This window comes from Brachyhypopomus gauderio, chromosome 8, assembly GCF_052324685.1.
Source record: "Brachyhypopomus gauderio isolate BG-103 chromosome 8, BGAUD_0.2, whole genome shotgun sequence".
Classification (NCBI taxonomy): domain Eukaryota; kingdom Metazoa; phylum Chordata; class Actinopteri; order Gymnotiformes; family Hypopomidae; genus Brachyhypopomus; species Brachyhypopomus gauderio.
Window position 1 is genome coordinate 2,965,049 of NC_135218.1, and position 21,459 is coordinate 2,986,507.

General features: G+C 43.7%; 1 long non-coding RNA gene across 1 annotated transcript; it reads left to right on the plus strand.

The window, feature by feature from the left end:
• The first annotated feature begins 17,285 nt into the window (after positions 1–17,285).
• On the plus strand, positions 17,286–17,956 carry LOC143521009 (uncharacterized). Its single transcript, XR_013132585.1, has 3 exons — positions 17,286–17,409; positions 17,503–17,587; positions 17,680–17,956. It is a non-coding gene; the product is annotated as an uncharacterized LOC143521009 (long non-coding RNA).
• The last annotated feature ends 3,503 nt before the right edge of the window (positions 17,957–21,459 follow it).

The following is a 21,459-nucleotide window of genomic DNA, read 5'->3' on the forward strand; positions in this document are numbered from 1 at the left end:
CAGGCTAGTGAGGAGTAACAGATCTCGATAGGTCACAGTTCTCGGTGTAACACCTGTTTAACTTAACAAGTCAGTAAGCAATTAGCTAAGGCAGCATTATGGTAGCCAATCAGAGCCAGTGTTTTTACACGAGCGCCGAAACACTCCAGTGACACAACACAAACGGAGAAGAGGCAGAAATAGCGAGTCAGGAGCAAGCCGAAGAAAAAATTGCATTTTCAAGGTGGCGATATAAACATTATTTAAGAAAATACTTGAAGTTCTACCAGACTGAGTATTTGATTTATTTAAGAATATAGGTTTTATTGTTAAATTTACTTCTGTTGTGAACAAACCCGTTGTCTCAGGTTAAGAGAATTTAATTTAATTTAATTTAATAGATGTAAATGCACTTTATATAGTGTAACTGTTTACTTTTGCTTTTATTTTTTGCAAAGATTTGGGATTTTAAAGGATTTTATTCTGCACTGGTCTGTGGATATGCAATAAATATCAAACGTTAAACACCTTTCTGATCTACTCATTTCAACTGACTAAAAACTGCTTTTTCAAAAAAATCCTTATTCATTGGCATATAACTTTTTTTTTACTTTTTTAAACTGCAAATAGTTACTTTCCCTGGTAACGAGTTACTTTTATTATAATTCAGTTACTAACTCAGTTACTTTTTTGAACAAGTAGTGAGTAACTATAATTACTTTTTTAACGTAACGTTCCCAACACTGGCAGTCTGGAATGAAGGCGCAAGTGACGATATAGTCTAAGGTGAGGTGGTATAAAAGGTGAGTATGGGTAGGCGAGAAGAGGCCCTTCTCTATTTGCATGCTTGCCTAAGTACTGCAAACAGGATGTCAAAAAAGAAGCATACACTCACCGGCCACTTTATTAGGTACACGTTGCTAGTACCGGGTTGGATGCCCTTTTGCCTTCAGAACTGCCTTAATCCTTCATGGCACAGATTCAACAAGATACTGGAAACATTCCTCAGAGAGTCTGGTCCATATTGACATGATAGTATCACACAGTTGCTGCAGATTTGTCGGCTGCACATCCATGATGTGAATCTCCCGTTCCACCACATCCCAAAGGTGCTCTAATGGATTGAGATCTGGTGACTGTGGAGGCCATTCAAGTACAGTGAACTCATTGTCATGTTCAAGAAAAATCAGCTCGAACCAGTCTGGACCTTCTCATCTGACCTCTGGCATCAACAAGGCATTTGTGCCCACAGAACTGCCGCTCACTGGATATTGTCACTTTTTTGGACCATTTCCTGTAAACCCTAGAGATGGTTGTGTAGATCAGCAGTTTCTGAAATATTTAGAACAGCCCCCCAACAACCATGCCATGTTCACAGTCACTTAAATAACCATTCTTTCCCATTCTGATGCTCGGTTTGAACTGCGGCAAATCGCATTGGCCATGTCTACATGCCTAAATACATTGAGTTGCTGCCATGTGATTGGTTGATTCGACATTTGCGTTAATGAGCAGTTGGACATGTGTACCTAATAAAGTGTCCGGTGAGTGTATATGTCAAGTAGACGCTGCTTGAATTGCTAAATGAATGGTAGTTTCCTGCAAAAAAGAAAAAACCTTGCCAACCTAGGGTTTAGTATAATTTATCTTTACAACAAATCATTTAAACTTTATATTCAAGGCATTGTTTTCTATACACAACTAATTACAGTTTACTTTGCAGTTGTACTCTTTATTGATGGTATCTACAAAATAGAAAATGTAAACACATTTTAGAATTTGGTTTGTTTGTTTTGTTTTTTTACTGGATCAAACTTTTTTTATCCTACAGAAATTATTGAAAGTGCTCCTATCAACGGTTATTAAATTAAAGCTTATTGCTAACCTACCCTGGCTTAACTGAGTCTTAACTGGATATGGTGTACAACTCTTCTCTTAATTTACAACCTCCAAAACTGAATCTGATTTGTTTGAATATTTAAGTGAGTAATTTTAGCTAGGTAATCTTGCCTTGCATGAATCTATTAACTAAACACACTAAGCCTAAGGAACATACTTTACCTAGAATTATAAAACACACATAAAGGTACACTGTAAACCCCAATGTTATCTTTACTAAAACAATTCAGTAATCATTAGTAATCTTTACTTAAAATCTTACATTATATTACCAGTACTTGGAAATCAAAGTTGCTTTCACTTTCTTAGCCGTAAATGTTAAAATTGTGTTTTTGAGTTGTAGCTACACAAAATAACAAGTTTTAAAATGTATTTGTCACATGATACATGATATTTGCTCTGATTGGTCAACATTTAAATTTCGCTGAAACGTCCCACCAAGAAGAGCTTGAACAAAAAGAGCGCGAGGTAAATTGTCTGTATAAATCTGCTGTTACTGATTTATCTCTCAAAATGTGTATGCATGCATAAATGTGACCCAGGATGGCATATTATAGTAATAAAAGACGACATGGATTGTTATGGTGAAATAACAGCTGTGGGGGTGGAGCATGGAGTACGCTACCTCCCATGAGCACTTGCGGCACGCTAAAAGAGTGAATGTTCTTCGTTTTAATGTGATGGATTATGTTATTATGTGGTTTTATTATGTGTTTTGGTCATACGTGTCTGTCCCGTACAATCACTTCTGTTTATTCTAGCAATGTTAGGCTCACCGTATTCATGTTATGTGGGAAGCGTGATGACCTGGTTTGAACTGTTTACGTGAAAAACAACATCAAAAACGTTGAGTGAATGTGTGATACTCCCCTTACTGTTCATAAAGCTAGGGTTAGAGTTGAGATGAACACACAAAACCTGCCTGGTACTCTCACTCCCGCCGATACGCTACAATATATATGAAACCAGTGTTGCCAGTGAAGTTCATTTACAATAATTATAATAATTAAGTATTAATAATAAAAACTCATAAGTAAAAGTATTAAAAACTTGATATTAAGTAGTTCTTACTTAATATTTTAAGTTATTTGTAATTGTGTAGAGTTAAATTAAGTAAAAGCTACTTTGAGTTGAGTAATTTTAAATTAAGTAAATTGAGTAATTTAAACTTTTGATTAGTTCACTCTACTTATATCATATAAGTATGTATTGTATCCATACAACTCAATTATATTAGTTTTGACAGAAGCCATTACTTAATTTTTTTGAGGCAACGAGTTACCTCTGTTTTTTTAAGTAGATTGAACTTATTAGGGTTAACAGTGTATGCAATATACTTAAACACACAGACATATTTACAAATCATATCAAATATTTACAAAACATCTTAAGTGTCAGGACTGGCCCCGGGGCGGGACCTTCAGTCGCTACCAGGAGGAGTCCATGAGCCAGACCTCAGGCTAATCAGCAGTGAAGGCCTGCACCTGTGGTCCTGGGTTTATAAGGAAGACAGATGCAGTGTCTCACCGCTGAGTTGTCTGCCTTCTTTGTTGCCAACCTCCAGCCCTTCTCTCTGTTATCTCTACAAGGTGTCTCGCCACCCTGCCTCTTTCTTGTTTAAGATTTTTTTGGTTTGTTATACTGTCTCTTCGAGTACTTACCTCCTGTGCTGCTCCCTGGCCTCTCAAGTTTTCCTCCCGCTGTCATTCTTCCTATCCGTTTGGTTTTGGTTTTTGGGAAGGGTTTTTTGTTTTTCGCGGCATTTGCCTGCCAGCCAGTTACTTCCCCTGGCGTCCTTTTTTTCTCTTTGCTTTTCTGTTTGTTTTTTTGCGTTGATTTCATTCCGCGACTACTTCTGTTCTCTTGTGTCTTCCGCGTCAATTATTTCCACGATTGCTTTCTGTTCCCCCGTTATACGCGTTGATTATTTCCACGATTGTTTTCTATTCTCCCTCGTCATCTTCACTGAATATTCAGTGCGACTTAGTTTTGTTTTCTCGCGCTTGTAATATTGCTTATTGCATGAGGCGTTTGGGTCCACTACCATAAAAAATCTGCTGGGAATTTCGTCTCCTAAATCCCCCGCTCTCACATTAAGATCCTGTTGTCCTAGTGTGGCTTATATGTAGCTAACAATATTTATGCAAATGATCAGAGGTGGGTAGGAATGCGTTACATTTACTCCGTTACATTTACTCAAGTAGCTTTTTGGACAAAAATATGAAAATGAGTTCTACTTTTACTTGAGTAAATATGTGGTGAGAACGTGACTTTTACTCCGTTACAATCGGATTTGCGCCGCACGCTACCTTTACTTTAGTTTTGTAAATAATTAGTTTTTTCAGTGAGAAGACTGACCAATGTCTTGTCACCTGAGTATGTGTGACCAATGAAATTAAGCCGGTCAGTCACATGATCGCATATGCAAACTTTCTCCACCAGTAGCAAGAAATTATCACGACAGAAAAACCTACCGAGCATCCCTGGCCTCACATACAGCCAATGGTTACATTACAAACATGTAAAAAGGACAGTTATATAATGCGCTGTCAGTTGTGTCTGCCAAAACGTGTGGACATTTCAGCCTACAAGAACTCAATGTCAAATGTAAGGAAACACGTTGCGATAAGTTTGCCGTATATATCATTTTGACTTCTTTGTGTAATGCTATATCTGTTACAACTGGAGGCATAATTTTGTATGATGTAATTATTAAATGTAACACAGCGCTATGTTAAAAACCAGTTCAAACTCTGTGAGTGTTCACACTAGCAATATATGATGATTTAGTTGAACCAAAGTTTGCTACAAATTGATTCAGTTGGCGTCAAATTGTAGCTACATGTATTGGTTTACAGTAGGGTTGCAACGGTATGAGATTTTCATGGTATGATAACCGTCTCAGAAAATACCACGGTATCACGGTTATCACAGTCAGAGTATCTGCACATTTTTTAATCTCAAATTCAATGACTTTTAAGACCTTTTTAATACCTCTCACAAGAAAAAATGATACTATTACTGGGGATGCAGGTGTGTTCCACAACATAGTTGACGGGGGGGGGGGGGGGGGGGGGGGGGGGGGGGACGAAAATTGTTGACGTTGTTGAGGCCGTATACTCCAGCACTAGGAATCTAGCACTAGGACCCTGGAGCGGTTATTTTCTGCATGGTCCTAGCGCTAGATTCGGCAAAGTTCACATCGCGCCAGAACAACTGAACAACACACACTTATAATTATTTAATGCCTCCCCTCATAAAATTCCAGACATTTTAAGACATTTTTAGGCCTTGAATATGGAAAACTAAATTTAAGACATTTTAAGACTTTTTAAGGACCCGCGGGTACCCTGACAGTATCACAGTTTGTTGCATATATTATTAAAACATACACTGACCCTTAAAGAAATTACAAAAAAAGTGTTTTTTTTTTTTTTTTTTGTTCAATGAACTATTTATTGTAGAAACCTGGAACTATTGTATACTCCTTAAAAAAATAAACTGTACACGTGTTTAGGTTTCTCTAATTTTGCAGTATTTATATAAATCATGGATTTCAATACAATTATTTAAGGTAAAATTTTTAAATATCTGATAAACTGGGTCAGTGTCTAATGAAAATCAGGCACGTCAGAATTTGAAAATGAACGCATGTAAATTAATGGCGTCTTTTACATTCAGTGAAAGCAAGGACCTTAAAAAGCTAGGTTTATTACTTTCGCGACTGACCATATCGCGCGACTCCGCACACCTCGCGCGAACCTCCGCGAACGGCGGAGGTGTTTATACTTGGCACATCACATTCTTTGCAGTGTTGTCCGAAACGATATGTGATAGTATAAAGAAACACCCCTCAAAAACAGGGGAAGGAACATTTATCTGACCAATTTTAATGTTGCTTTGTGTTTCAGGTTTGAAAAGTGCTGGAATTTAGGCTAACGTACTTGAAAATGCTTGAAATTGTAACAACTTGGTTTCACAACAAATAGCTATCTGACTGAACAGTTCTCCTGTATTACGTTAACCTCTTGTAATTCCAGGATGAAACATGAGAGAGCGTGAAGACGTTAAGATTGGGCGTTTTGAAAATAAACAACCATTAAATAATGTGATAAAGTTAATTATTTCGAATCATTTCGAGTATATGTATAAATATTTAACTTAATTAAGTTTAACGTGCTGGGAAATACTGAAATGGACCTTGAAAGTGACGTACAAGTGCTTTAATTCCACCTTATAAAGGTCTATGAACCCTGCAAACTTGACTTTTTTCATTGGGCTGAGGCGCAGCGCGCGCAAAGTTCAAGAGGTGCACGATCTCGCGAATCGACAGCGCGCGAGGCCCACGGGCGGAGCGACCACGATTACGTTTAGCCTTTTTTGTTAAAAAATGTGTTAAGTCTGATGCATGTTCTGCCATTCTCACCGCTGTTTGCTGAGTAGCTGAACCAGAGCGGAGTTGCTCATGTGCGGGTCAGTTTCTCCGCTGGCTTGCCTTTTATCGGTAATAAGCAAACACACATGGTATGTGGTATACAGTGAAACCGGTTACCGCTGCAAGCTGACAGTCTCTACTCAGTTAGTGCCTTTGTGGAACACAAAGTGTCGCAGGCCTAATAATTAGGAACATACTAAAATACATATTTATAATACATAATATTTATATTTATATTATATTTATTTATTATAAAACATTTTTATTAAAAGTCATTGTTTTCTAAATCATCATGTTTTCCATGAATTTAGAAATTTAGAGCAGCTGATAAAGTACTTTTTTACTTTTACTCAAGTAAATTTTTGGATGCATACTTTTACTTGAGTAAAATTTGGTTCTAGTAACAGCACTTTTACTTAGTATAATTAAGTAAAATATTAGTTATTACTAGTATATTAGTATTAGTATTACTAGAGTATAATTGTTGAATACTCTACCCACCTCTGCTAATGATGAATGTTTTTCTAATAATCTGCTGTTACACCTCGGAATTTAGTGTGTGTTTAGTGTTTGAGTGACAAGCCTCCGTTTTGTACTGGTGCTGTGTTTTTGTTTTTATGTGTTTTCTGTTGACAGGATACTTCAAGCAGACTGCAGGAGCGGTACCATCTGATGGGTTGTTCATCCTTCACTGACAGGGGGCATGTCTCTCTACGCCTTTGAGGGCTCGTCCTTAATCATGGATGACATGATTGGCCGGCGGACTGATTACCTTCCCTTTATAGGGCTGTGGTTCGAGGATGCTTGGGCCAGCAGTGCCTTGAGCAGTAGACTGCTGAGCCTTGCCAAGTCTTGCTCAGCTTTGTCTAGCATTTCCAAGCCATTGTTATTGTACTGACCTCTCTCTTGTTTTCTAGCTCCATGCCTGATTTCTGGGTAATAAGTTTGAGGAACTATTGAGGCAAATGCAGCAACTGACTGCTTGTTGTCTCTGTAGTGAAACCTGCACTTTGCTTTTTGTCTTTGACTTCTTGTGAGGTGAGGACTTCGGACGCTTCTGCTTTTCCTCTTCCATCTCTGACCTCCTCTGATTTTTGCTTAGATTTGTCTGACAAATATGACAGCAATCCATCTGCCTGTCAAGGATTTTTATTGCTATGTTGTTTATATTTTGCCTACCAATCACCTTGCGAAGAGCCTCAGCCTCCCCAAGGTCCCTGTGTTACTGTTTCTCAGAGGCCCATCACACTTCACCCATAACACTTCAATGCAGTCCCACACATGTGGAGGTCACTTCTTTGTTAAAATAGTCACCTTGGCTCATCGCCCCATCATCTAAGGCTGCCCATGGCAACAGGAACACGACCCCCACCTCACCCGGGACAAACCAGATATTTTATTCTGATCTGATTTCTGCTTGGAAAACTTTGTTGTGGTCCTTATATATTTTTAGTATCCACTTCTGTGGAAAGTCCAGAGTCTGCGGACAGTTTTAAAATACCTGAGGAATATGGTGACTTGGCAATGTTTTTAGCAAGGAGAAAGCTGCAACACCCCATTGTCTTTATGACTGTGCTATTGATCTGGTGGGAGGAGGTTCACCTCCCAGGACATGCCCTTATCCCCTCTTTGTGGCTGAGAACGAGGCTATGGAGGACTGTGTGGCAGAGGCCCTCGCACAGGGTTATATTAGGCCTTCTAAGTCCCCTGCTGGTTTCTTTTTTATCACTAAGAAGGACAGTTGGCTCTGTTTGTGCATAGATTACGGGGGGCTCAACTGAGTAACCATTAAATACCCACTGGAGCCACAGGAGTCAGTGTCGCTCTCTCAACATTTAGGTTCTCCCCTTAAATTACATCCTGTTGCCTTCTTTTCCAACAAATTGTCTCCCTCTGAACACTATTAGAATTATGACACAGCAAACAGGGAGTCAACGCCATCAAACTGGCATTAGAAGAGTGAGGTCATAGGTGAACGGTGCAAAACTCTCCTTTGTTGTTCTAAAAGGCCATACGAACTAGGACTACCTGAGGTCAAATGCAGGCTCTATCCCTGGCAGGCCTGCTAGTCTGTTTTTTTTACGGATTCCATTTACAGATTAACTTCTGGCCAGGTTCCAAGAATGGTCATGCAGACACCCTTTCAAGAAATCATGAACTACATTAGTCGGACTGTGCTCCTCACCCATACTCCCATAGACCCATATTACCTGGGCTCATTCCAAAGGCTCATTCCTCAGGTCATGTTGGCGAAGTCAAGACGTAGCAACTTTTTTTTTTTAAATGAACTTTCCAGGCTTAAGCCTAGGATTGAGCCTTCACCCATGATCATAATTTATTCAGTCATTATCCTGATAATATTTGAGACCGAGATTATCTTGACATGAATATGCCTGATAGATTAATATAGATGGGATATAGGTTAATCATGTATTTAAATGAATTATTCTGTTACTCTGTTTATAAATAGTACTGGTGCCGCTGATATGAAACTATCTCACTTGATCAGCAGGAAAATAAGAATAGTGATTAACACCTTGAAATGATGTGTAAGTGATTTTTGACACATCAGCATCTTTCTCTGCCTCCAAGGCCACAGTTCACCCTTGTTTAGTCTAACTGATCACAATAGCTGAGGAACAGTCAGAAAAGTGGGCTTGTTTAGTCAACACTTTTACAGGTATAAACATTTATTACTGACTTAGATGGGACAGACACATGACATCCTGACAGGAATATGACTTACCCATTTTAGTTGTACACTAAGCACAATGGTTGATGAACATCCAAGAAGCAGGCCTTGTCTAATAAACAGCTTTAGAAGAATCAACACAAGTTTTAGTATATCAACTAGTACATTCACATTCATCCTATATCAGATATATATCAGATTGGCACTTGTAAAGCTGCTTTGTGACAACAACTGTTGTAAAAAGCACTGTATAAATAAAATTTGATTGATTGATATAAACACAGTGGTGATGAATAAGATTGACAACACTAGACTATTTACAGACAAAACATGTTTTAGAGTTATTTCAATCAGGATTTGACCCCATCACAGCACTGAAACGGCACTTACTAAAGTACTGAACGATCTCTTAATATCCTCTGATAAAGGACACATTTCTTTTCTCATACTGCTAGACCTCAGTGCTGCTTTTGACACCATTGATCATAATATTCTACTTAATAGGCTGGAGACACTCATTGGCATAAGAGGTCAAGCACTCTCCTAGTTCACGTCCTACCTGACAGATCATTACCAATTTGTACTAGTAAATAACGAATGCTCAGAGCATTCTAAGGTAAAATATGGTGTCCCAAAAGGATCTGTACTGGGCCCCATATTATTCTCATTATATATGCTACCACTGGTCTCCATCATTCGTAGGCATGGTATTCGCTTCCATTGCTACACAGATGATAGTCAGTTGTATATATCTTCCAATCTGGATGATCTCACTACTGCTCTCAAGATTGAGAACTTGGTCCAGGACATTAAAAACTGAATGGCGACAAATTTTCTTCAACTAAACTCTGATAAGACTGAGGTGCTGATTCTTGGGCCTAAAGCTGCTAGAAGCATTTGGGCTGATATTCTCCTTACCCTAGATGGTTTTTCATTAACACCTAAATCTACGACAAAAAGCTTGGGTGTCACTATTGATTCTGATCTTTCATTTGATAAACATATATGCAATGTCACTAAGGCTGCCTTTTCCCATTTACGTAATATCACTTACTTTCATTAGCTGATGCAGAGAAGTTGGTCCATGCTTTTGTCTCATCAAGATTGGACTACTGTAATAGTCTTCTAATTGGATGCTCTAAACAGTCCATAAAGAAGCCACAACTTGTACAAAATGCTGCAGCTAGAGTCCTACTAAGGCTAGAAAATTTGATCATATTAGTCCCACTCTCTCTGCATTACACTGGCTTCCGATTAAATATCGAAGTGAATTTAAAATTCTTCTGTTAACCTATAAGGTGTTAAATGGTCTTGCCCCACAATATCTGAGTGAACTCATTACTTACTACAACCCATCTTGCCCTCTGCGCTCCCAAAATGCTGGATTTCTCCTAATTCCAAAAATTTGTAAGACTACAGCCAGAGGCAGAGCTTTCTCCTTTAAAGCCCCTCAATTATGGAATAGCCTTCCAGCTCCAATCCGAGATTCTGACACAGTAACAATCTTTAAATCTAGACTAAAGACTCTCCTATTTAATCAAGCCTTCAGCTAATATTCCCCTTGCAAGGTGTGGGGCTCGGGGACCCCCAGACGCTGAGATTTCTGGTGATCTGAGATGTTGATGCTGTCATCCAGCTGTGTCATGGCATCACTCAGTTGTGACAATGACTTGACTGGAAAGCAATGTCTCAGTGAGCCCTCATACCTGTGGTCACCTCCCTTTAGTTATGCTGCTATAGATTAGCCTGTCGGAGCCACATGCTAATCACTGGCATGTGAGCTGTGTACATTTAAATCAATGATGGTTTAAATTGATGTCCCCATGCTGTAGTTTTTATTGTCTATCTTTTTGCATGCTTCCACCCAAGACGATTGCATGCAAGCTCCTACAAGCACCTGGGAGATGGTCTGGCTTGCCGGTGGATGTACTGATGCCGGAGTTGGATGTGCCATTTCCACAAGAGGATGTGCTGATGCTAGCTCCTACCTGAGACTCACCATCTACACCGAAGGGACTGTGACTACTTGGCCGGGGAACAAGGACCTTAGCTTTACCTGTAGAACCATCCTGCACACTAGGGACTTGTGCTAACGGGCCACCCAATGGAAGATGGGTTCCCTTTTGAGTCTTAGTCTCTTCCTAATCCCCACCATCATAGGGAGTTTTTCCTTGCCACTGTCGCCTTTGGCTTGCTCATTAGGGATCTGAACCCATACGATTGTAAAGCTGCTTTGTGACAACATGTGTTGTGAAAAGCGCTATATAAATAAATTTGACTTTGAGTTTGGCATAGTCTGGCTCTTTACATAGGGGGTGCCACAATTGAATAATAATAATAATATTATTGAATAATAATAATAATAATTTCCACTTATATAGTGCCTTTCAAAGTACCCAAGGACTCTTTACAGAGAAATACAAAAAAGAACAAAGACAAGAAAAAAACAGACAAAAATAAAAACAATAGAAAGAAAAATAGAAATCCCATAGAACAGACCTAAGTTGAGGAAGTTGTGAGAAAATGCTGATTATATAGATGGGTTTTTAGTTGAGCCTTGAATGTGTTGAGAGATAGTAAGAGACTGAGGGAGAGGGGAAGAGAGTTCCAGAGGGTCTGAGTTGCCACACTAAAATATCGACCACCCATGGTGCTCAACTTGAATCTGGGAACAACTAAGAGACCAGAGTCAGATGACCGAAGCAGGCAAGTAGGGACATAGCGGTGCAAAATATGAGCCAGATATATGGGAGCCAAGTCAGAGAGTGCTTTATAAGTAATTACTAGAATTTTGTACTGGATACAAAGATTTATCGGAAGCCAATGAAGAAGCTGTAAGAAAGGTGTTATATAGTCGTACTTTCTTGACTGGGTCAGAACACGAGCAGCAGCATTCTGAACAGTCTGACGGGACCGAAGAGACTTAGTGTAACGTGGCTTGCGCCACGGAGCGAGGAGACGGACACAAACGCTGAGGAGAGCGAGATTTATTCAAGGGAATACCAAAATCATGATCGAAAGGACAGGCGTGGGTCAAACCGGGAGGGCAGCCAGAACAGGTAAGGTACACGGGCATAATGAGACAGGGAACTTAAACACGACGGGGAGACACGGAGCAGGCAGAATAAACACGGAAAACAGAAACACAGCGTAAACTCACGAATGCACGAACCGACAGGATGAACAAACCAACTGATAGACAAAACAACAGACAACCAGACAGAGGAAATACAGGGACTATATGAACACGGAACTAAACTAGGGACAGGTGCTAACAATGACACAGGGGCGTGGTAACAAACAAGGAATCCATCAAAACCAACGAGCAGGGCGGGACAAACAGGCAGGGAACACGGACATGAGGGGACCCAGAGTGACAGCTACGAGAGGGGGCGTTGCCCTACGTGACAGAACCCCCCCTCAAAGCGTGCCACTCTGGGGCACGCAAGGGCAGACAGGACAGGGACACAGACTAGGACAGGACAGGGAACTACGGCACACGGCGAGGGACAGGAACAGCAGACACAGGACAGACCAGAGGGACAGGACCGGGCAGAACAGGACCTGGGGCATGGCAGGGACAAAGACAGGGGAACCAGAGACGGGCCAGGAGCTGGGCCGGGGCATGGCGATACAGGCAGGGACAGGGCAAGGCACGGGAGCAGGACTGGACAGGACAGGACCGGGGACAGACACGGGAGTGGGGACAGGGCAGAGGCACACACGGAGGCAAAGACGGCTTGGACAACCGAGACTAGGACAGGAACAAAGTGGGTCATTACTTGGGGAACAGACACAGGGACAGGGACCTGGAGGGACCGACCAGACACAGACACAGGGACGGGCACAAGGACACGAACAGGTACACACACAGGGACTGGGACCAACACAAAACCGGGGACAGAATAAGGGAGCAAGGGGAACATGGGCAAAGAGACGGGGGCACAGGGCAGAGCAGGGGGCACAAAAAGTCCAGGCCCAATGGAGGGCAGCACAGTCTCTGGGGACACAGGCGCGGCCGGGCGGCAGGCAGCGGGCACAGGCGCGGCCGGGCGGCGGCCAGCGGGCACAGGAGTGGCCGGGCGGCGGCCAGCGGGAACAGGAGCCGGCAGACAGGCAGCGGGAACAGGAGCCGGCAGACAGGAAGCGGGAACAGGAGCCGGCAGACAGGCAGCGGGAACAGGAGCCGGCAGACAGGCAGCGGGAACAGGCAGCGTCCGCTGGCGGGCAGCGGGAACAGGCAGCGGGAACGGGAGCCGGCGTGGACGACCTCTCCTGGGTCGCAGGGACAGGAACCGGCGTGGACGACCTCTCCTGGGTCGCAGGGACAGGAACCGGCGTGGATGACCTCTCCTGGGTCGCAGGGACAGGAACCGGCGTGGACTGCCGACGGGCAGCGGGGACAGGAACAGGCACGGACTGCTGACGGGCAGCGGGGACAGGAACAGGCACGAACTGCCTACGGGCAGCGGGAACAGGTTGCTGAGGCAAGGAGAAGTCCTCGGGGGGCGTGTACGGCAAGCCGACGTCCTCGGGGGGCGTGTACGCCAAGCCGACGTCCTCGGGGGGCGGAGCCACCAAACCGACGTCCTCGGGGGGCGGAGCCACCAAGCCGACGTCCTCGGGGGGCGGAGCCACCAAGCCGACGTCCTCGGGGGGCGGGACCGCCATACTGACGTCATCGGGGGGCGGGACCGCCAAGCCGACGTGGCTAGTACTCCCCCCCAAAAAATACTTGGGGGTGTCGTGTGGAGTAGCCGGCGGGCTCAGCGGCGGTAGGTCCTCCTCCTCAGGGTCCTGGGTGAGCCTGGAAGAATACACCGACACAGAAGCCCCTCGGTGGCTCTTTCTGCGACGGCTCCGCCTCCTCTGAGGCGTCGGGAGCTCGCAGAAGCCATCGAGAGCCAACCGAGGGTTAAGCAAACGCCAGTCTGTGCACTCAATCCGTCTGCCCGCGACTTGTACTACAGGTTGCTCCTCCCTATAGTGTTCGCCAAGCCGGGCAGACACGTAGCGCTCAATCCGAGTCTCGTCGCGAAAGCCAGCCAAAACTGAAACTGACTGTGCTTTCTTCTGAGAGCGACGAGACTTCCGTGTTCCCACAGCGCCAGGGGTATTCCTGTCTCCGGCTCGTTTGCGCTGTAACACACAAAAGCTAAACTGCACGGAAGCAGCCAACAACTCATTACAGCGACTAAACTCACCGGAGTCTCGCTCCCTCGCTGTGTCCTGGTACGGTCGGTTGTTATGTAACGTGGCTTGCGCCACGGAGCGAGGAGACAGACACAAACGTTGAGGAGAGCGAGATTTATTCAAGGGAATACCAAAATCATGATCAAAAGGACAGGCGTGGGTCAAACAGGGAGGGCAGCCAGAACAGGTAAGGTACACGGGCATAATGAGACAGGGAACTTAAACACGACGGGGAGACACGGAGCAGGCAGAATAAACACGGAAAACAGAAACACAGCGTAAACTCACGAATGCACGAACCGACAGGATGAACAAACCAACTGATAGACAAAACAACCGACAACCAGACAGAGGAAATACAGGGACTATATGAACACGGAACTAAACTAGGGACAGGTGCTAACAATGACACAGGGGCGTGGTAACAAACAAGGAATCCATCAAAACCAACGAGCAGGGCGGGACAAACAGGCAGGGAACACGGACATGAGGGGACCCAGAGTGACAGCTACGAGAGGGGGCGTTGCCCTACGTGACACTTAGAGGAAAGACCATAGAGGAGAGAGTTGCAGTAATCTAGTTTAGAAGTGATGAGAGCGTGAACCAAGGTTTCAGCAGATTTAGGAGACAGAAATGAACGAAGGTGGGAGATATTGCATTGGAGGAAGGTTGACTTAGTGAGTGAACATATATGACCGCTCCAGGGAGAGCGATATTGACTACTCCCGGGGTGGCAGTCCAGAGCAGCCCATGAGCTGGAGTCGGGGCAGCGAAGCGATGGAGGTCGATGAAGACGCCCACACTGTCGGCTCCAGAGGGTGGTCACGAGGCGAAAGGGGCCTTCCATATGGCCCACCGAGGGGAGAGTCCAGCCGCGCTGCACCCGACGCGTCCGTCAGCCGCGCTGCACCCGACGCGTCCGCCAGCCGCGCTGCACCCGACGCGTCCGCCAGCCGCGCTGCACCCGACGCGTCCGCCAGCCGCGCTGCACCCGGCGCGTCCGCCAGCCGCGCTGCACCCGACGCGTCCGCCAGCCGCGTTGCACCCGGTGGGGGATTCGCAGCGAGGGCTGGAGGAGGACCGCCCGTCGCAGCACCAGCAGCTCCCGGTCTCTCTCCCCTGATCGCCCTCCTCCTGGCGCGTAGCTTGGCGCCTGTTACATGTGTGTCTGTCCCTGTGTTCGTATGTATTTCCGTATGTCTGCCTAATCTCCTTTTCCCTTTCGTGCCTCTGTGGGTTAATTTTCCTGTTTGTGTGTTTGTAAACGTCCCGTTAAATGTGTCTAACGTCTTTTCCCCCGTCTTCCCAGGGAGGGTGTTCTAGGCTGTTCGTGGTGGACTCTCCACCGAGGGCGGAGAGTCCCAGACGCAGGACTGGGCGCTTCGGATCCGCCCGTCGACGTGGGTTCGGGGCACTCGGCCCTGTTTGCACCCCGGGACGAGTAGTGCCCTTGGTGGGGGCGTCTGTCACATTACGGTCCCCGAACCCTCCCTTTGGGGCGTGTGTTAACGTCATCTGCGTCTACTCGTCTTTGCCAGTGTATCTCCGTGGGTGCGCGTGTGTCTTGCGATTATCTGTCTCACCTGTGGCTCGTCTCATCATCACGTGGGGTTTATGTGGTCTGTCTATTTAATGTGCGTTCGCGCAGTGTCTTGTGCTCGTCGTTGTCTGAGTCTACACGTTTACGTGAGTGTCTGTATGTGTTCTCGTGCGCTATTGCGCAACATCTGTGTGTGTGTGGAATAAACGTGACCGTCAGCAAAAGCAAGGATTCTGTGTCTCGTCCCACGCCCTGCCCGCGCATCACACCACCCTGTTTAAGCAGAGATGTAGGTATAAGATCAAGAATGCAGGAAGTAGACTTAGAACTTGCATGGAGTTTAATTATGATCAGAGTTAACTACAGAAAAAGTGGAGAATACGGAGTATAGCGTTGGAGTATACGGCCTCAACAACGTCAACAATTTTCGTTCCACCCCCCCCCCCCCCCGGTCAACAATTCTCGTTCGTCACCCCACCCCCCGTCAACGATGTGGAACACACCTGCAATTTAAAAATGTGCAGATACCCTGGAAGGGGGACGCAGAAGATTATTAACAATTTAAACAGTTGCTTGGGGTCAGAACCAGAGTTATTTATTGCAGATGTGCAATATAGAGCACGGGCTGAGTTTAAGGCATCCTTATATTTGGTCAAGTGGTCAATATAATCCTGGTGATAAACAGGCAAACCAGTTTTCAAGACGCCTGCCTGTATTCTTTAGAACACATAGGTCAGGTGTAAACTAAGGTGGTACGTGGGTGGAGAGAACATACCGAGTAAGGAGTTCAGAGTGACAGAAAGGGAATGATTATAGACAGATAAGGCAGGATCAAGATTGAGAATAGAGGGAATGAGGGGAAAAGGAGTTGATTCTAGGACAGAGAAGAACACCGAAGAGTTTACAGATGAAAGTTTACAGTAGGTGAGAAGTGATTTGGAGGAAGGAGGCAGAGTGCTAGGAGAGAGACATGAAGTGATAAACATATACCCCAGTGTCATGACCAGTGTTACAAATAATGGGATAATACAATCAATTACTTTTCTTGTCGTTACAACACCGTTGACGTTACTGGTCATTAAAAGTGGTGCGTTACTATTAGTGGTGGGACTTTAACGCGTTAATTTCGATTAATTAATTACAGGAAAATTAACGAACTAAAAAAATTTACGCATTTAACACTAGAGCTCCTGAAAATTCAAGACTGTCAGGACATCACCCCTCCTTCCCCTCTGTCTTACCAGCAATTAGCAAGAACAAACATCACCCTTTATTATGTTAATTCACAGAGCAAGTCTGAGGCAGCAGTCTACTGCAGTCTACTACTGCAGTCTACTACTGCTACTAATATCCTCTGTAAATATATTATATACTGCTAAATTTGTTGTATATCTGTCAATAAAGTATAGCACATGTATTTGTTTGATCCTCTCACTGTCTTTATTGGGTATATTCTGTCTAGAATTAGATAGATAGCACCGCAATCATAATGCTAATTTCGGCTAGCAATGCCATGGGATTTCCAATATAACATTAGCCTCAAGCTGCAGTCACACTGCAACCGCAACCACAGCATCAACGTGTGTGTTGAATGCGGCAAGTACACCTGCCGCAAATGTAAGAACGAGGGTCCCTGGCGGTGTAGCAAGTGTTAGCTACAACTACATGAAGGTACGTTGATAAGTATATGTGGTGGTACATATTTTTTGTCTTCTGAAAGATCTTATTCAAAATGTAAGGTGTACTTTGAATTGTTCTCCACAGTATCAACGCGTGTGTTGCATGCGGCGAGTACACCTGGCGAATACACCCTGGCTGTGTAGCAAGTGTTAGCTACAACTACATGAAGGTACGTTGATAAGTATATGTGGTGGTACATATTTTTTTGTCTTCTGAAAGATCTTATTCAAAATGTAAGGTGTACTTTGAATTGTTCTTCAGTGTGGCATCGCCATCATGGACCAGAAGGTTCAAATACCCCGCGAGCACTAGACGCACTTACACCTGTCGACATCATGGAAAGGAAAGTTCAAAAACACTGCGAGCACAAGAGGCACACATACACACTATAATCTCCTATCGCTTTTTATAATCTCCAATAATCTCTTCTTTCTGTTCCAGAGTCGCACTTCACCACACCCGGAATGGACATTCCACTTCAAGAAACCCGGAATAGACATCCATATTTGATCAGAATAAAGTTGTTTTGCAGCACATGAATTTGTTTTCCTGTCTTTTCCTCTCCTTTTCCAGCCTGCTGTTTAGATCACAATATTTATCAGTGATGCAGTGATGCAACGCGATCACGCTAATTTCCGCTAGCCATATGATGAGATTTCCTATATAACATTAGCATCAAGCTAATTGCGCCTAATAATTTCTTAGCTTTTCAAACGCGAATTCAAACGCGGAATCAGAAAGTGTTCGATTACAACAAATATTATACAGTATAGTATAAGAAATATACAAAGAGCAAGATTCAAACAATTTTATTTATTTTTATAGTTTGATGGGACTCATTACAGAAACTTGTCGTCTCTACGTGCGCTTGAATTGTAACTTTTGAAACACGAGTCTACAAATTTTCCGCTGTTTGTTGTAGCATCGGTAACATATACCGACTTTGTAACCTTGAAAAGTTTTTCGTGAAGTCGTATGAGCTTGGGGGAGAGCCAGGGCTTTGGCAGGCGTATGAGCTGGGGGTGAGCCGCTTCCACCGCATTACCAAGACAATGGGCGTTAATCCCTTCACAGCAGGGGAGTGGGCTACATGGACCTTACCAAGCCTTGTGAAAATTTTCGCTTCTCTAGGAGCTCTAGTGTTAACGCATGAGACACTTTTGTACCGTGGAATGTTTCTCAGTACACAAGTTCCAGACATACAGATTATATGGACACACAATAAGATGAGCATGATGGAGATGACTGAAGAGGCTACGCTGGTGGATGGGAAATTTAATATAAGAAACTTCCAGATGGAAGTACAAATAAAAATAGTGTTATTTGCACTTTATGTAGGAAGGAGTTCGCTTATCACAGGAGCACTTCCACCCTTCGTTACCACCTCAACGCAAAACATGTTGGGGCTAACACGCAGGTCAGTAATGATAACTTAGCTGCTAAATGTATTCCTAGTGCGATAGGGTGACCAAACGTCCATATTTCCCGGGACATGTCCGTATTTCACATCCTGTCCCTGGCGTCCCGGGTTCTTTTAAGTGAAGAAATGTCCTGGTTTTTAAATTACCTTCATTGGACTATTAAGACTGGATTAAACTTTTGCGAGTGACCGTAGCGCTCGACTCTGCACACGTTTTGTCAGGAATGCCACCTGATCTTCCCTAACCAGCCTCACCTGCCCCTCATTACCACGCCCCCTTTCAGTCACACTTATACACCTTCCCCAGCACGTCTCAGTCGCGAAGTATTGCCGACTCATGCCGCGTACCAAGCCTTTCTATATCCTGTCTGCTCTCCTGTGTCCTGACCCTCTCTTATGTCCCCGACCTTGTCTCCTGCCTAATCCCTCTGTACCTCCTGACTTCTGCTCCCCCGGTATGACCCTGGACCGTCCTGACCACGCCAAGAACACGCTGTTACTACTGATCCTAGTACTCGTGATTCACCTGCCTGTGTTTGTACCAGCGTCTCATTTAAATAAAAGCGGTGTTCTTCCGCATTTGGATCCCTCTCTGCCTGTTCAATACGTTACACGTTTATACATGACGCATTATTTGCAGTGGTGTTCGCTCTCTGTGGTCGAAGATAAAGGCTTACAAGAAGCGCTGCACATTGCGTCAACTGATGCAAGTTACAAACTGCCATCCAGAAAGACAATGTCGAAGAAAATGCAGCAGCTGTATGATGAGGAAAGGAAAGTAAAACAGATTATTGTGAAGAGCGCCACAAATGTGTCTCTGACTGGGGATCACTGGACCTCTGTTAGCAACAAGAATGATCTTGGTGTGACAGCTCATATTATAGATGATGAATGGAAGATCCAGTCATTTGCTTTGAGCATGCAGAAGACACTTCTAGGCACTATGGAGATGCCTGTGTAGAGGACTTTATCACTGTGGCAGAGGCCTGGGAAATTAAAGAAAGTCTACCATCTAAAATGATATTTTAAAACATCTGATTTACTTCAGTTCTTCTTATTCTTCCAATATCCTGAGCAAAACTTTTTAAAAAATTAAGCAACATTTTTGGTCAGAATTTCCAGTGTTCTGAAAACTGCTTGCTCTGTTTTCTGTACTCATCTATTGGTCTGTGTAGTAGACTGGTGGAAAAATAAACAAGATGTTGAAGTTTATGATTATGTTCATTGATTCACTCATCATTCAAACTTAAATGAATATTTCTCATGTTAAATACTGAAATGTAATTAAAATGTGATTAATTTTGATTAATTAATTACAAAGCTTTTGATTAATTCGATTAATTTTTTTAATCGCGTCCCACCCCTAGTTACTATATATTGATATACTAACAGTAATACGAGTGGACCCCTGCCCAGACTAGTGAGGAGTAACAGATCTTGATAGGTCACAGTTCTCGGTGTAACACCTGTTTAACTTAACAAGTCAGTAAGCGATTGGCTAAGGCAGAGCCAGTGTTTTTACATGCGTGCCAAATGACACCATTGACACACGACACAAACGGAGAAGAGGCAGAAATGGCGAGTCAGGAGCAAGCCGAAGAAAAATTTGCATTTTCAAGGTGGCGATATAAACATTATTTAAGAAAATACTTGAAGTTCCTGAATGTCTACCAGACTGTGTATTTGATTTATTTAATTAAGAATAGATGTTTTATTGTTAAGTTTACTTCTGTTGTGAACAAACTAGTTGTCTCAGGTTGAGAGAATTTAATTTAATTTAATTTGATAGATGTAAATGCACTTTATATAGTGTAACTCTTTACTTTTGCAAATAGTTACTTTCACTGGTAATGAGTTTTCCTGACTCCTCACTCCCGAACTCAAACTCGGGAGGAGTCAGGTCCCCCACTCCCGCACACACCACCATCTGGTCCTCAGTACCTTCCTCCAGGTATGCCAGGGGAGAGGATTCCCTCGTCAGTGCATGGAGTCCTTCTCTGCTCCTGTTCTTCCCCTTCTTCGCTCGAGAGACGCATCCTGGCATTTGGTGGCTCGTCTTTCTGTAACACGAGGAAGGCACGCACGATGAGGCGAGTGCGTTGTGTCACACATACACGTTTATTTGTACACTTAATGTTAGTGCAAATAGCGCACATCAACATAGAACACCGAACGACAAATGTAGCATATAGTTTCAAACAAAGATGAGCACGGGACCCTGCGCGGACGCACATTAAATAGACAAACCACATAAGCCCTAAGTGATCACGAGACGAGCCACAAGTGAGACAGATGAACACGCTCACACACTACCACGCCCACAGAAATACATACACGGGCATAACCAGACGTAGACAACATGAACACATGCCCAAAATGAGGGGTCCGGAGCTTTTCCATGACATTGGGGCTTGTTAGAGTTATTATGTTTGGGCAAGCCATAATAAAAAATATATGCATGTCATAAAAAATCTGTGTTATGACAGAAAAAAATCCTTCAAAAATTGTTTAAGGATTAGTTCTGATGGAAAAGCAATAGCTCAAAAGTAATTAATGGAACAGACAGCCAATCATGAGAGGCTAAACTATGAGATGACCAGTCTACAATCAAGTAGCAGCAC